This window comes from Chenopodium album, chromosome 1 (genome assembly GCF_948465745.1).
Source record: "Chenopodium album chromosome 1, dcCheAlbu1.1, whole genome shotgun sequence".
Classification (NCBI taxonomy): domain Eukaryota; kingdom Viridiplantae; phylum Streptophyta; class Magnoliopsida; order Caryophyllales; family Amaranthaceae; genus Chenopodium; species Chenopodium album.
This window is the reverse complement of record NC_137834.1, coordinates 24,548,229-24,565,519: the sequence shown is the minus strand read 5'-3', so window position 1 is coordinate 24,565,519 and position 17,291 is coordinate 24,548,229. Positions and strand designations below refer to the sequence as shown.

Below are 17,291 nucleotides of genomic sequence, written 5' to 3'. Positions count from 1 at the left end.
TTGGTTTTTACTTTTGTGAAAAAGGATATATTATGCGTTCGAGTCTCGCTTTCTAACTAGAGATTATCCAAGTTAATTCTCGTTACAATCCATAGGCAACCTAGTGTTGGAAACCTTGAACCATAACTACGAACTAATCTTGTAACCTCTAAGTCCCCAAAGGAGTCGCCACTGTAAGGAGGGTGTTCCCATCGTAGGGGATCCTTCTCCTTAGATGCGCATGGCCCTTTAAAAGCCTATGACTTTACACTTGTTAGGGTGTATTAGGATTTGAATTCCTGGCTGTTTGGTAGACCTTGAATTAGAAATGATACTCTCATCACGCTTTTTTGTAAGAAACAAGTAGGAGTCGCCAATGAGTTTTAGGAAAACTCATAAACCTCGTTCATGCCTTTCTTCCAAGTAGTTCAAGAGGGATAATTAACACGAATCGTAAGTTTACCCATGCCCAAATTGGTCTACATAAACAAGAAATGAGTTCTGGAGCGACGGTACTAAAATAACGTTCCTTTTTAGGTAGGAATCGATGTTCTAGCCCTAGTTACGGCCTCTACTAGCTAATTTCATTACCAAACACTATATGCAACGTGATACCTAAAACTAGGTTAGTTGAGTTTATTTACACACATTAATCACGTAGGAATTACATTGCAAAGTCATTATTCTTTATTTAATTCAAGTTCGTGATAAGAAAAAAATAAACAAGATTCGCCTTGGCTTCAGTGATCACTCAACAATTATTTATTCAATTTTATTCTTTTTAACGCAAGATACTATGTGAAATTGATTAATTAGAAATCCGTTTAAAGTGATCAAACAACACTAATTAATTAATTAAAGTCCTTTTAAACGATAAAAATAAAGGTGATTGATCTAAGTGCTCGGGAATTTACCACTTCTTTTTGCTAGATCTTCGTTTACAACACTTATGGGCTCCTTCTTGTTCGGGAACCTCCACCATAGTAACAAATATTAAGAGGGGTGAGTGTTTAGGACAAGAGGGTTTGGTTGCACACAAGTTCACTAGTTTTCTTCCAGCAATTTAGCTTAATTTATGTGTTTGAGCCTTCGTATTAAGCCCCTATTTATAGGGAAGGGATACGATTAGGGTTTTGAGCATTTTGCCGCAGTAGGTGTCGTGCGTATTTGAATGGGTTGCGCGCGACTGACCAACGCAAGTGATATAGTTGCGCTGCTGTAGGCAGCGTAACAGATTTTCTTCCGCGCAATATTATGGTAAGATTCGATTTCATATTTTTATAAAATTCTTAATTTTCCGCAAGCGCATCACTGGAGGTTGCGCTGGGGGTTGCGTGCAACCTTGTGAGTTGCGCGCACCAGACTTGCGCGACTGGTTAAGATGCACTCGAATTTATCTGCGGTTGCATCAATTTTAACCTAGGCACCTCTAAATCCGTCATTATTAGGGTTTAAGCTCGGGCTTAAGCCTAATTATGATCGGGCTTAGTTGATTGGACCGTAATGCTTTTGCTTTTGGGTTAGGCTAGCTTATTTTTATGTTCTTGCAATTCAATCAGTAATCCACAAGTGTTCTTCACGTTAATCCAATACGAAGATGGTTTTATTTATCGTCATTGCACTTTCTGTCGGGACAGGAGGCCAAAAGTAGTTGTCTACAGGAGGTAATCTAACGGACAAGAAAATTCGTCGCAAATTACGAAATTTTCGACCAATTAAAAATTCATTGGAAATTTTTGATAGAATTTTATTCCGTAGGTGATTACCAATGGATTTCAAACAATTTCGACGAAAATCCTGTAGGAAATTATTTTCCAATGGAAAAATCCATCGGAAATTTCCTACAAATCAAATTCGTCTGAAATTATTTAATTTCGACGAAAAAACCGCAAAAACTAAATAATTTGTGACGATTTTAAAATTACGAAGAAATTTCCGTCGGAAAGGCCAACCTTTGAAATATGGCGCATCTTTGTTACTCTAAAATACAGAGTTGTTTTTTTTCAAAAAAAATTAAAACAAAATAGACAGAACTTAAAAAGCCTAACCCTAAACAACCCCCTCCCTTCATTTCCCCTTTCTCTCTCTCTTCTCTTTCCTTTCTCTTTCTCTCTCACCGCTCTATCTCCTCTCACCTCTCTCTCTCTCTCTTTCTCTACATCTCTCTTCTCTCTCGTTGCTTTATCTCTTATCTAACTTCCCCTTTCTCTTCATCTCTCTTCTATCTCGCTGCTCTATCTCTTCTCTCACTTCCCTTCTTCTCTTCTATGTTCTTTCCACTGAGCATCCCCAACCGACCGGCGTAAAGTTGGCCTTGTATAATCAAATTCAAGGCTAAATTCGGTGGGTTGTGGTGGAATTTCTGGTATGTTGTCGTTTTTTAAAATTTTTTCTTTAAATTTTGTTTTTGAAATTGTTGTCAATTTGGTGGATTATGGTGGAACATCATTTTTCATGATTGTGGTGGAGCATCAATTTATTTTTTGAGCTTTCTGGTGGTGAATTTGGGTTGGTCATTAGTGGTTTTAGGGTTGTGGTGTGGGCGGGTTGTGTATTTGGTGGCTAGTAGCTACCCTGGTGTTGTTTTCATATTTGTTTTAATTTTTTTTTCAATTTTTTGGCGTGGTGGGCCGTGTGTGGGGATTTCGGGTTGCTGGGTTAGTTAGGGTTGGCGGGTGGGGATTAAGTTAGTTAGGGTTTGTAGGGTTGATGGCTGGGATTTTCGGGTTGCTGTGTTAGGGTGGCTATGGATTTTCTGGGGTGGTTGGGAGGGTCTTTTGGGCGGTTAATGGGGGTGGGGCTACTGGGTTGTTGTGGTTGGAGGTAGGAGGTGGTGACAGGCGGTGGTGGTTAGGGGTGGATTTTTGTAAAAAAAAATTGGCTAGGATTTTCTGTTTACCGCCGAAATTTTCTGACGGACTTTATAGGCCAGAGAATCTCATCCGACGCTCCAAAGTTCTGTCGAGAAAGGTCGTTTTATCGATAAATACGTTTTCAATGACCATTTGTTGACGGAATTCCGTCGAAAATGCGTTTTTCGGCCAAAACGGGGAATTTTTGACGGAAAAACTTCGTCAAAATGGCATGTTTTCTTATAGTGAAATATTCTCATATACATGAACTTGGTCAATAATAGGCTTGTCATTATCAACTTTAAAATTCAATCACTTTCTTAGAGCATCATTACTCGTGGTATAATTTTATACCACAGTGTAAAAACTCATCAAAAATATGCAATTTTTTACTACATTGGTGGTATAAAACTATACCATTTGATGGTATATACCATCTCATGGTAAACAGTTGCTTTGGTCCCCGTGAAACATGAACCAACCAGGTCACGCCATGTGGCCTGGTTATCATGTACTTTTATTTTTTTTTTCAATTGCATTTTAAGAAAAATTATAAAGTAAAAAATTATGAAAAAATTACCATTGTTCATAATTTTTCAAGAGCTACACAAAGACACACATATTGATATAGTTCTATATATTTTTTTGAATTCACTTTTTAATACATAAATTGCTTATTTTATTTAATTAACTTTACAAACATTAATTAGTTATTTGCAATAATAAAATGAAATATAATTATAATTAAATTAAGTGTATTATTAATATAAATAGGAGAGAGAAAGTGTAGTGGTAAACTTCTTTTATACCATGGTTGGGATGATTTTTGGAGAAAGTATATTATATTGTGGTATAGATGATGTGGAGGAGTGAGAAAGTGGTTGAGAGAGAGGGGTGGTATAAATTTTTGTACCATGAGTGATGATGGTCTTATACAATAAAGCATAGTCCTAGCATCATCCAACGGTCCAACCCATACTTTTTTTTCTAAAGCATCCCATATGTCTTTCGCATGATAAAATTTCATATAAATGTCAAGAAAAGTATTAAACATATAGTGCAACAACATCCCTTTACAAGTTTTATCATCTTTAACAAACTAATCATGATGAGGTATGGGATCACCATTTTCTTTTTTTTTTTTGGTGAAAAAGAGAGGACACAGACCTCAAACAAGAAAAAAGAAAGCAAAGACAAACCGAACAAAGAAAACTAAAAACAGAACAAAAATTAAACCAAGGCAACAGCCAACTAGACTACTCGACACAGCCAGCACTACGCCTTCTCCGCAAGAACAAGCCGAGCACGAGCCACTCCGCAAAGATCCTCTAATAAAACGGCACTAAGATCCCTTGGGACCGCTCCAAACATCACTAATTTCTAAGACGAAGAAACACCAAAGTTGGCCAACAAATCGGCCGCACGATTGGATTCCCTATAACAATGATGCACACAAACTTCTCACCCTTGTCTCAAGATAATAGATTTGTATTTCCAAACAATATGAATAAAAGGAGAATGAGCAGGATTTTGCTCAACCAAAAGACGCACCACCACTTCCGAATCAATGGAGACTAAGACCCTCTTGTGTCCTGCATTCCACACAATTGCAAGACCACGAAGAACCCCTAGCAGCTCAGCTTTCGTATTAGAACATACCCCACAGTTGGCTGCAAACATCTCGAACAGCTCTCCATCGCTTCCTCTGATCAAACCACCAACACCAGCTTGACCCAGATTGCCTTTCGAGGCACCATCCGTGTTGAGCTTAACCCAACCAACCCTTGGGAATTGCCACTTAATGAAAATTTCAGTTCGCTTCTTACCCATATCATGATCAATTCTGCTCGATTTATCAATAGCTCGATTTATATCACCCACTCTTGCAATGAGGAACGCAACTTGATCTAATGGAATATTGACATCTCTTGCAAAAACTCTCTCGTTCCTCCATCTCCGATCCACAACCACCAACAACACACTGCAAACATCGTTGGTCTACTTTCCGCAGCCAAAGACTTGCTCGGAGCAATCCCATAAAGCATCCAATCCGCACTCGATAAAGAGGCTTGAATTTCATAGTCTTTCCAGCCTAACTTGCGCCAAACACAAGTAGCAGCAGGGCATCTCCTCAAGATATGATCAATATCTTCCTAAACAGCTCCACACACCCCACATCGAGGGTCATTAGACAGTTTTCGAATAAACCTGTTGGAATTGGTCATTAATCTATCCCTTACTACCAACCAAAGAAACATACGAATTCTCTGAGGCACTCTAGCTCTCCAAATGCTCTGTCATCCCTGTTCTTGATCATGAGGTAAGTCTTCACTCCTTCTAATAATTTTTATTGCAGAACTAATAGAAAATCCCCCTTAAGACGTCCCTTTCAAGAATATCTCATCAATTGTGCCCTCGTCTTCTGCCAATTCATGAGACGCAATTGCAGCCAGAGTATTAGCATCTAGGTAGTCCGCAAATAACTCGTATTTCCACCAAGTATTGGCATCCCAAAAATCTTTCACTGACGAGTCTTGTGCTGCCAAGGGAGGTAAAGGGTCAGCCACCTCCAACAAAGGGGTCTTAAGAGCCCAATTATGCTTCCAGAAGCTAATTTTATCTCCCCTCCCAACAGCCATGCCAATGCCCTGTCTCATAATATCTATATTATCAACAATTCCTCTCCAAGCATTCGATGCATCTGACTTTTTCTTGAACATGTTAATATCACACCTCCCTCCACAATACTTATTTCTTAGCACTCGAGACCACGATGCATCCGGTTTCGTCAAAACCCTCCAACCCAACTTTGTAAGGAAGGCTGCGTTTGCTTGCCTCATAGAACGGAGACCTAAATCACCCTCTGTTTTGGGCTTAGAGACAGTTTCCCAAGCCAATAAATGGGTTTTTCGATGATCCTCATCCCCACCCCAAAGAAAAGACCTCGTCTCTTTATCAATTTCATCACAAGTATACCGAGGCAACTTAGTAGTTTGCATAGTATAAAAGGGGATCGGTGATAGACATGCTTGCGCAAGGGTATTTCTCCCAGCTAAGGATAAAGTCTTAGCCTTCCATTTCGACAGCTTCAAATTCACCTTTTCTACAAGATAATTATAATCTTGTTTCTTTGTTCGGCCATTAATAGTAGGCACACCTAGGTACTTTCCTAGATCATCAGTGGCATTCTTACTCAAAGCCTCACAAATAGAAGCCTTAATATCAGTGTGTGTATTGTCCGAAAAATAAACACACGATTTATCAAAGCTCACCTTACTCCCTGAAGCAGCACAAAATTTATCAAGGCACCCTTTCATACACAAAGCTTGCTCAACCAAAGCCTCACAAAAAAGGATAAGATCATCCGCAAAGGCTAGATGAGAAATATCCGGCCCACTTCTACTAGCTCTAGCAGCCTTCCAATTTCCAAACCGGACCTCATGTTCAATAAGATGTGCAAGACGTTCCATACAAATTACATATAAGTACGGGGTAAAGGGTCCCCTTGACGGATACCACGACTTGGCTTAAAGCTCCTCGTAGGCTCACCATTCCACAAAATTTGTAGAGAAGCCGAAGTTACACAATTCATCACAAAATCCACCATAGCTTGGGGGAGACGAAGCTCTAGCAAAGATTCTCGAATAAAAGCCCAACGGAGTCGATCATACTCCTTTTCAAAATCAATCTTTACCGCCATAAACCCAACCTTTCCTTGTTTGTGGCGCATAGAATGTAGCATCTCTTGGAAAATAATAATATTATCCGTAATTTGACGTTTAGGCACAAAGCTACATTGAGTAGGTGACACAAGCGATGGTAGGAGAGGTTTCAACCTATTTACTATCACTTTGGTCACTATCTTATAAGTAATATTGCAAAGGCCAATCAGTTGGAATTGCTTTGGTTGATTAGGAGCTTCCACCTTTGGAATAAGGACTAAAAATGCATCATTCAAGCCGGAAGGAAACGATTTCCCTTCAAGAACTTCCTTCACCTGATTAATCACACTAGGAGCAACCAACTCCCAATAAGATTGATAAAAGAGAGGTTGAAAACTATCAGGCCCCGGGGCTTTGTAAGGTTTCATGCTCATGAGTGCCCTCTTAATTTCACATTCTGCAAAAGGTCTATTGATCACGCTCCAATCCTCTGATCCAATGCAAGGGAATTGATCAGTTAGTAATTTTTCTCCAGTAAAAGGTGTCAGTTCCTCTTGAAACAAATTATGCCAATACTCCACCACCATCTCTTTCACTTGATTCGGACAAAGCACCCACACTCCATTCGAATCCTGTAAAGCTTCAATGCGGTTTTTCCTTCTTCGGATTAAGGTAGAGAGGTGAAAATATCTTGTATTACGATCTCCATCACTAATCGCCTCCAATCTAGACTTTTGGAACCATAATAACTCTTCTTGATTCAAGACTTCATCCATCTCACGACGCAATGAAGCTTCAAGTTTGATTAAGTGACGATCCCTACCCATAGAAAGTCTTTTTTAAATACCTTCCAACCTCGCCCATAATTATGATTTCTTCCTGAAAATATTATGAAAAACCTCTTTGTTCCAAGAAGAAAGACAATCTGCAAATTTTTGAAGAAAAGGAATTAATGGAGCACTATTATCCTATTTAGCATGAATAAACTCTTCAAATTTTGTATGACTCATCCAAGCCGCTTGAAAGCGAAACGGCTTAATCGAACAAGGAACAGGGGCAAATTCGTTAGTACTAATAATGATTGGGCAATGATCACTCCTAGATTTCGGTAGTACACAAAGAGCTCCCTCTCCAAACATGACTTACCACTCTAAATTCACCAAACCACGATCCAAACGAGCAGACTTGAAGGTTTCAGCAGAATTCCCTCTAAACCACGTATGCTCTGGTCCCGAAAAACCCAAATCAATCAGCTCATTATTATCAATCCAATTCGAAAAGGCAGCACACCTACGGCTCATCTCTGAACTAGCCACACCATTCCTTTCATGCATATTGGTCGTATCATTATGATCCCCCGCTAACAACCACGGACCTGAATAATTCCTTTTAATACTCTCCAAAGCTTCCCAAAGTTCCTTTCGAGCAGTCGAATTTGGACTAGCATAAATAGCGGAAAATAACCAAGGGTCATCACCAATCTTCTTGATTTCGACAGTGAGGTGTACTGTTGAGAATGGTTACCATACTCCGTCACAGTAACAATATCATCCCTCCAGAACAACCAAATACCACCTACAAAACCTTGCGCCTCGACCCTCAACTGACCTTCAAATCCGATCCTATCACAAATACTTTGAGCCTACGCTCCACTAATGTGAGTTTCGACAAGAGCTAAAAGCGTTGGATTATTAATTCTGACCAATTCTCGAATAATCGAGACTTTATTATCTACTCCCTGAACATTCCACACCATGATTTTTATCGACATATTAAACATTGGAAATTGAGGGTACCTATCATAAACGTTCAAAGGAACGTTAGGTAGAAGAGATAGATACGCTTCCATCAGTGCTCTTAGAGGTTCAGCCTTCCTGTACGGAATCTGAAACGTAGCCATCATATCCGGTGGGTTGTGCTCCGGAGGCAGATAAGTGCTTACTTGGACAAGCATTGCATTGGCTAGAGGATGACTCGTCACCATTGTTGGTCCCTCCGTCCGATAATCTATGAAAAAATCAAACGTCGGGGGAATTCGATGCTCCAAGCATATTGGGACATCGATCGGATTCATCATTAACAATTCCTACCTCCTCACTGTTATTTTGCTGACGAAGCTCAAGAGGAGTCGAGGTAGCAATTTCAATCAATTTCTCTTTTCCCACTGATCCCTTAGAATTAAAGGAAAGTGGATTTTTGTAAATAAGGGGAGTAATTAACTTTTTTAGTATTTTTGTTAATTCTAGGCAAAGACAAACTATTTTTGGCAGTTAAAGGCTTTCTTTGCCTACCCTCCTTATCAGTGATACTAGCCAAGGGAAACTTTTCCTTATTAAACAACCTACTACCCAATACAAGATCTGTATGTCCCATAACTTCCTTTTCAACATGTGAAGAATCACCCAGGTCAACACTTACCTTATCTTGCACATTATTTCCAGAATCCACAAAGGATAAGTTTTCTTGAGCAATTTTCTCAATTTCCATATCTTGATCTTCACCCAAATTTGCAGTGGCTATCTTGGGAAAATATCTTCCCCTATCTTTTCCAACATATCTTCTCTAGTCTGATTTTTGGGCAAAATATCTTGCACATCATCCGTGATATCTTCCACCTCCAGCACTTCAAAGCGTGATCCCTTATTCGCACCTTGACTAGTCGGTTGACTCTTCTTAGGAACCCATTGGTTGGTCAAAGATGGCCCTTTCGATCCTTGTTGCCCAACCTTTCCTACAGACCTACCCGGAGGTGGAGTAGGCTGAGTATCTACCTTTTGTTTAGGTTGTTGACCCTGCCCTTTCGAATAATTTTTCTTATATGATCGCTGCACCAGCATCCATGAGCCATACGCATCACGCTCTTCCGGTCTCACCACTTTATGAGTTTCTGAATTATTGCCCAAGTTATTCTTTCCTACCTCTATCGAATCCTCCATCGAATTGGACTTAAATTTAACACATTATTCATCTTTGTGCCCTAGCTTTCCACACTTGAAACAGATTAGTCTAAGCCCTTCATACTGCACTCTCCATACTCTACCATTAAGGCAAAACTTGGATAACAATGGCTTGGTCAAATCTACTTCAGTACTGAATCGGACAAATTGTCCCCTGCTTTTTGTTTCAGTGTGTTTATCAATGTGAGTCACCTTCCCTATTTTTGAACCAATTCTATGCAAGAACTCCTTATCGAAGTATTCGACAGACAAATTCGGAATTCGCACCCAAGCAGTTAGTTTGCGGACTGGTTCCTCATCCAAAACAAAGTTCGGAATCCATTTACAAATAGTCAGATAACTATCCCCAATGATCCACGGCCCCTGAGACAAGACATATTCATAATCCATCATGTTATTAAACCTGACAATATAGTAATCGCACCACACATCAGTCAATGCAATATCCCCCTTCAAACTCCATTTCATTCTCAACTTCTTAATGAAGACATCATACCCTAACTTCCTATCAAACAATTTGATAATCAGGGCATTTCTCCAAGGAAGCCTCAAATGCTTCTTCTCCTCCTTAGATAGACGAATTACAGGACAACTTTCATCATCTACCTCTTCCTCTCCATGGGGGTCATCATCAGATGAGTCCTCATCCTCTTCCAACGGGGCATCAAACAAGGGGTTTACCGCAGCAGCAACCCCCTTAGTAGCATTAAGGTAGTTACCTGATTTTGGGTGTGAACAACTAGGGTTCGCCTCCACATTTGACATCTCAATATCACCATTTTCATTGAAATGATTAGGCGCAGCATTGAGGGTATCCTCAAATTGCCTTTTGAATTTCTTGTTAGACCTTTGCAGAAGGTCATTTTCCTCACTAGAAAACCTTGTTTTCTCTCTATCGCTCGCACTTCCACTCTCCATCACGTAATAAGTGGGGATCACCATTTTCATCTAGTTCCTAATTACGATCTTCAAGCACATAAGCTACATCGATTTGTTTACTACATATGATCGCATTCTAACATCCCGGCTTTTTAATTTTTCTCATCCAAAGTTTCAATTTTTGACATATCACAAATAAGATTTTTCGAAGCCAAAGTTGTTGGAAATTAAACACGCAAGAAGAAACACACACAAACATAATTAAATAAAAGGAACGATCTTACTTGAAACAAATGCGAAGATTAGGAAGTGTTGTGACGTAGGATACTAATATCCTAAAAATTGATTTCGCCAGAGCACGGGTGTAAACTTCCACCAACGATCACCCTCTAAGATTAGCATAGCACTGGTATATTGTGTGCACTCAAAAAAACTAGTTGGATTAACAATTGTAACCAAAATCAAAAGAAAGTAGAAAAACTAAAGAGACATGCCTCATTTATATAGGAAAATTAGATGTGATAAAAATAGGGAGCAACTAATCAAGGCAGCGCATGACCTTTGCCTCTTTGGAGTAAAATTGGGGAAAAAGTCAAGGTAAAAATGCATTTGTCGTCTTTTCAAGCCGTATGTACACAAACTCGGAGTGTCAATCGGGTTTACCGTGCGGTTCAGCTTATAGTTTTCGGTTTTTAAAGGGGTTGAATTATTATTGGGTTAGTTAGGGTCGGTTTTGAATAATTTCAGGTCTGTTCGGTTTGGTTTATTTTAATTACAGTTTATTTTCAAGTCGGACTCTAATTAGCTCGGATTATAATTGATTCAGGTCATAATTGGTTTCGCTTAAATTAAGTTGGTTTAAAAACGGGGTTTGTCAGTTTATAGTGGGTTTTGGGTCGAAACATATCGGGTCCTAATCGGGTCGTGTTGTAATCGATTTAGGTCACAATCGGTTCGAGTTGAACTCAATCGGTTTGACAACTGATTTTGCCAGTTTTAAACGGGTTTCGTTAACATATATCTTCTAGTATATCCTCAACATTGTTTAATTAGTTATTCCAGTAGATCATACGGAATATTAATTAGTTGTTTAGCTTTATGTCCCTTTTTTATATAATCATTTTCAGGATCAAATAATAATAATAAATCTAGAGATAGCTTTTGATTTAGAATTTTTATTTAATACAATATAGTGTTCCATAAGCCATTACTCGTAAGAGGATGATAATGTTATAGCATAAGAGTTTCTATGACATCAAAATTCCAAACCTTTTCAATATAAATACTTCGTAATTCAATTAAACCCTTTTGTTTTACTATTGATAAAATATACCAATAAAAAAAGAAGAAGAAAAAAAACTCTACGGTCATAACGGGTTACGGACTTACGGATTATAAACGGTTTGGTTATAACCGGTTATGGGTTGTAAACGGTTCGGTCTTAACTTATTACAGGTTATAAAAGGTTCGGTCCTAACCAGTTACAAGTTGTAAACGATTAAGGTTTATCGAGTTTTTGTCGAGTTTAAATGGTTTCGGTTTACAATGAGTCGGGTTACTATTGGGTTCGAAAGTACTCGGTTTCGGGTTGTATCAATTCAGCTTGATGACGGGTACGGTTCATTAACTGTTCTCAGACATTCGGATCGGTTCAGTTTCAGGTTTTAAAAAATCGGATCAGGTCGGTGTACAATTTTAAAATAACAGGTTTCTTAGTGGTTCGGTTCCTTTTCGAAACAGTTCGAAACGATTTGGATTCACCAGTTCAGGTCGGTTTTTGACAGCTCTAACACAAACATATATGTAGACAAATGTATGTAAACAAACGTATGTGGGTGTTTTTCCTTTCAAGCTAAACGTATCTAGATGTTTATCCAAGCTTTGAGGCTTTTACCTCCAACACAAAATATGTAAAGCATCGATCGATTCTTTGCATTTCATTTGGTGCCTTTTAAAAAAATTTTAATAGTGAAAATATATACCAATGTAATTCTACGATTCCAACAACACTAATGAGGATAACCAAGCTAAGCTTGATTGAGTTGGTGGGGAACTCACCATGTTACTTTGAGGTCACAACTCACAAGTTCGATCCCCACTAATTATAAAATGCTTGGGAATAGGGGGATTCCATTATCTTCCCCCCTCTACTCTCAAGCGCTTTCCTTCGAAAATAAACTAGCTAAACCTGTGAGAGGTGTCAGTCCAATAGAATCTTTCATTTTACCTTTAAAAAAAAATTAAAAAAATGACTTTATCCTTGTTGACAATAATAACGAGAAGCTACTTGATGAAACTTGCTTGAAGATTGGCGCCTAGATATATCCGCTACATGATTGCTATAATTTTTTTTATCCAAGTAAAAAGAACCATTGTCTTCATTTATCACTTTGACTTGCATTTGTCACAATTTCCTCAGTTGTAGTGCCAATAATATCATTAGCGTTCTTCACATCTATTGATGAATATCGTTCAATTTGATCCTGTGTTTAATAAATTAAAATAGGCTGAGGAAACTTCATAATTCTGATGGTGAAAAGAAAGTTTGACATAAATTCAATCGAATTTACCCCTTACTTTTTTTTATTATTTTTTTTAATTTTATGTAGATAGATAATTAGGGGAAAAAGAAATAATTAGTTGATATTCATACTATTGAATCTAACTTAGGCCCCATTCACTTCACTTTATTTTTGCTAAAATGAAATTATTTTTACTCAAACAAAATTATATTTACTGAACCTAAATTATTTTATTGAAATTAAATTGATTTTATTGAACTAAAATTATTTTTGCTGAACTGAAATTATTTTTACTGATTTTCAATTATAATTCTTCTTTAAGAAAACTGAATTTTACTGAACTGAAATTATTTTTACTTAATATATTTTTTTAAGTTGAAGTGAATAGGGCCTTAATATCTTATAAAATTTAATTTATATTATATATATACAAAATATGGAGTAATATATTGTTTCAAGAACAAAATATGGAGTAATATTTGTTTATTAAATATGATAGAGCATATCTCCAACTCATGTCATATTATGATTACATCGATTTAAATTATTTTTAAAAAATGTATTCATGTTTAGGCCCCGTTCTCTTCACCTTATTTTTGTTAAACTAAATTATTTTTACTGAAACAAAATTATATTTGCTGAACTTAAATTATTTTTACTGAACTTAAATTAATTTTACCGAAAGGAAATTATTTTTGCTGAACTGAAATTATTTTTACTAATTTTCTATTATAATTCTTCTTTAAGAAAACTGAATTTTACTGAACTGAACTTATTTTTAAAGAACTGAAATTAATTTCACTGAATTGAACTTAATTTTACTGAATTGAAATTATTTTTATTTAACATCATTTTTTTAGGGTGAAGTGAATAGGGCCTTAGTGATGGTATTTTGGTACGTTCTTCTAAGAGTTAAAAGGTTATGTATTTACATATTCACTCCTTTGAGAGTGAGGGATAGCTCAAGTGGTTAGAGCTTTCTTTCCGATTTCAAGAGATCTTGGAATCGATTCTCACCCCTGCCCTTGTGGCTCTCTATACACCAAAAAAACATATTCACTAGAAGATTATTTTTTTGTACAACTCTGCTATTCTAGTTAAGTCCCTTAAAACATATAATCAAGCACAACAAGATCGGGTTAGGAAAGTTATAAGGTAAACTAAAACTTACTGACTTACAACTTTGCTGAAATCCTAGAATAAGCCCAAAATGATTGGTTTATTGGTATTCGGTTTATTTTCAATCATGCTTAGATCAATATTACCTAGGGATTTAAAGAATTAATAATACGTAGTAATAAAAGTATATAGAATAGCATGGGAGGAGATGAAATTCACCTTATAAACAATGCCCAGTTTCTCTAACTTGTGAATAGCATCATCTACGTCAAAATTACAGTTCTCGTTAAATTTACTTGATATTAACTCCTCACACTTTCGGTCAAGATCCTGTTAATTTAACATTCCACAATCATGGATACTTTACCAACATATTAAAGTAATCTTGTACGGAGTACAAATTATTCTAAAAATATATGGAAAAATAAAGAGAGTAAAATTATTACCTGGCTAGTAAACTCTCCATAATTCATCAACACAAACAATGCAACAATCACCTCTTTTACCTATACAAAAATCATAGCATTTAAACATCTATAAATGTTGGATAAGAACTGTATTTTTTTTTTTTAAAAAAAAAAATCTATTTGGTGCATAATGAACTTGTAAATATTCAAGGAAAAATTGAGTTTATAAATTCCAACTTTGAGCGGTTTACTATGAAAAATCCCAACTATGCATTGTCCCTCAAAAATCCCAACTTTGATACCCATTTTCTTTTAAAGACCGGTTACCTGAGAAGGTTACTTATCAGAATTTTAGTGGTCCAAAAAATAAAATTAATTTTTTTTTTAAAAAAAATCTAATTTATTCAAAAAAAAAAATTTTAAATAAACCCAGCCCCATCCCGGAAAACAGCTCACCCCCACCTCGCCGGGAAATCGACCCCCATCCCCGAAAACCCCTCCCCAGCCGCCGAAAAACGGCGCCACCCCCCAATAACCCCTCCCTGTCGCCGGAGTCCGGCGAAAACCCTCCCTACTCTCGAAACCCACCCCTTTCCTCCCCCCACCCTCGCGAAACCCTCCCACCCTAAACCGTAAAACCCCCTCCCAAAACCCCCACCCTCAAAATCGCCCCACTCCTGAAATCAACCCACGGTTGGGGAAAGGGGAAGGGGTCGTTTTCGAAGGTGGGGGTTAGGGGAGGGTTGTTTTCCGGTTTATTGTGGGAGGGTTTCGCGAGGGTGGGAGGAGGGAAAGGGGTGGGTTTCGAGGGTGGGGGAGGGTTGGTCGTCGGATTTCGGCGACGGGGAGGGGTTATCGGGGGTGGGGGGCGATAATCCGGCGGGGTTGGGGTGCGGGGTAGGGTGTTTTCTGGAATGGGAAGGGGGCTGCTGTTTTAATTTTTTTGGTTTTTTTTTTTTTGAATTATTTTTTTTTTAGTTTTTTTTTTTTGAATTATTTTTTTACCAATCCCGTGTTGACACGTGGATTGTAACCTAGAGTAACAGGTTTGGTGACATGTTGGGTTCTTTAAAATAAAATGGGTACTAAAGTTACGATTTTTTAGGAATAATGCATAGTTGGGATTTTTCATAGTAATTAAATCGCCCAAAATTGGGATTTATAAACTCAAATTTTCCAATATTCAAATGTGAATTGTTCAAGCTACAATAATAATTGCATTACGAGAGAGATAATTAACCAAAAACAGATAATTATAAATTATAAGTCAGAATAATATACTTCTTGTTGAATCACATCATCACATAGGTGAAGTAGAGTGCCTCTTCCACTGTCCAATTGTTTGTCATACATGGATCTCGTGATTAAACTTTGATAATCTTTCAAATTTTTTTGAAACCTGAAAGCAATAAGTATACAAAAATCCATGTATTTTACTGTATGTTTGTAGACTAGGTAATATTTAATGTGTATCCTTAATTAGAATAAATAAATTTATTATTAATAATAAAAAAATAAAAAAATAAAAAAAAAAAAAAAAAAAACAATAATGCAAGAGTTATAACTTCCTTAGATCCTAAATGTTCTTCTATTTTAATTGTACACATCTGTTCTATGCAATACTTTGACCATAAACATCTATGATTTCATATTGACAAGATAAGTTCATATTGACAAGATAATTTCATATTATTAAAAATGTAACAATTGAATATTAATAAACTTCTAGATTATGTAAATAATCTAGTGTATATTTTAGTTTGTAATTTATTAATGTATCCTTACCCCTAACCCTGCTTACCCCTAGGTTTCTTTCCTGACGAACCCTAATTCTCTTCCGATCTTTTTCTCCTTCTTTTACCTTCCATGGCCGAATCGATCAAGCAAGCTCAATCCCTCCACTCTTTTGACGAACATCAAGACATTTATTCTCATTACTCTTGATTATGATGGCACGCAATAACAACTGGTTGACCCTATTTCAACTCCATTGTCGGGCTAATATGGTCATCGATCATATTATCCCCCCACTAGTTGATCCTACGGCTAGGAAAATCGACCTTGCACCTGCCGAACAAGCATTTTCGCCACGCCTTGATGATATTGTTTGATAATGGATTTATGGGACAATTTTTAATGACATTTTAAATTCAATTTATCGATCCAGATGATAAAGCGGTCGATACATGGAATCGGTTGGAAACTTTTTTCCAAAACAACAAATCTGCTAGGGCTTTGCAACATGATGCCCAATTCACAAACACTTGGTTGGAGCCGTTTAATTAATGGCATCAAAACTTATTGCACTCGGCTAGAAACTCTAGCAAATGGCTTGAAAAATGTCGGGGTTAAAGTCTCTAATAATCGTATGGCGTTACAACTTTTAAAAGGATGACTATCAAAGGAGTATAAGCCCTTTCAAACCTGTGTTCGCCATATTAATCCTCAATCTGCCCTCCTTTGAAAATCTTCGATCCATGCTCAAGCTTGAGGAGCAAGTCAATGTTGTCAACAATACTCCTGACACTAACAAAGAGGCTCATCTCTCTCATGCCAATTCTATGGGTTAGCAAGGTCCTGGAGACAGAATTCTGCAGATTCTCATGGGCAGTCTCGTACCGGCAGTCAAAAAAACAAAGGGAAGGGTGGCGGTAAAGGCAAATGTGGCGCTCCTGGCGCTAACCAGAGTAACCATCAACAGCCGCACCAGCAGGGTTGGTCAGGTCAGCCCCAATAATAGTAGTAGGCCACGCAACAACATCAAACCGTGAGATGGTTCTATCCCTCACTTTGGGCCTATTTGAATATAGGGTCGTGGGCTACTCTTCTATGTCCATGCCCATCTTAGGGTCCAGCCCATCTTAGGGTCTAGCCCAGCCTCAGTGGTCCGCAAGGTCGCCTCACTTTGGGCCTA

General features: G+C 37.6%; 1 pseudogene; it reads right to left on the bottom strand.

Annotated features, from left to right (window-relative positions):
• Positions 1-12,650: 12,650 nt before the first annotated feature.
• The window catches only part of LOC145629923 (uncharacterized), a 32,303-nt pseudogene continuing 27,662 nt past the window's right edge, over positions 12,651-17,291 (bottom strand).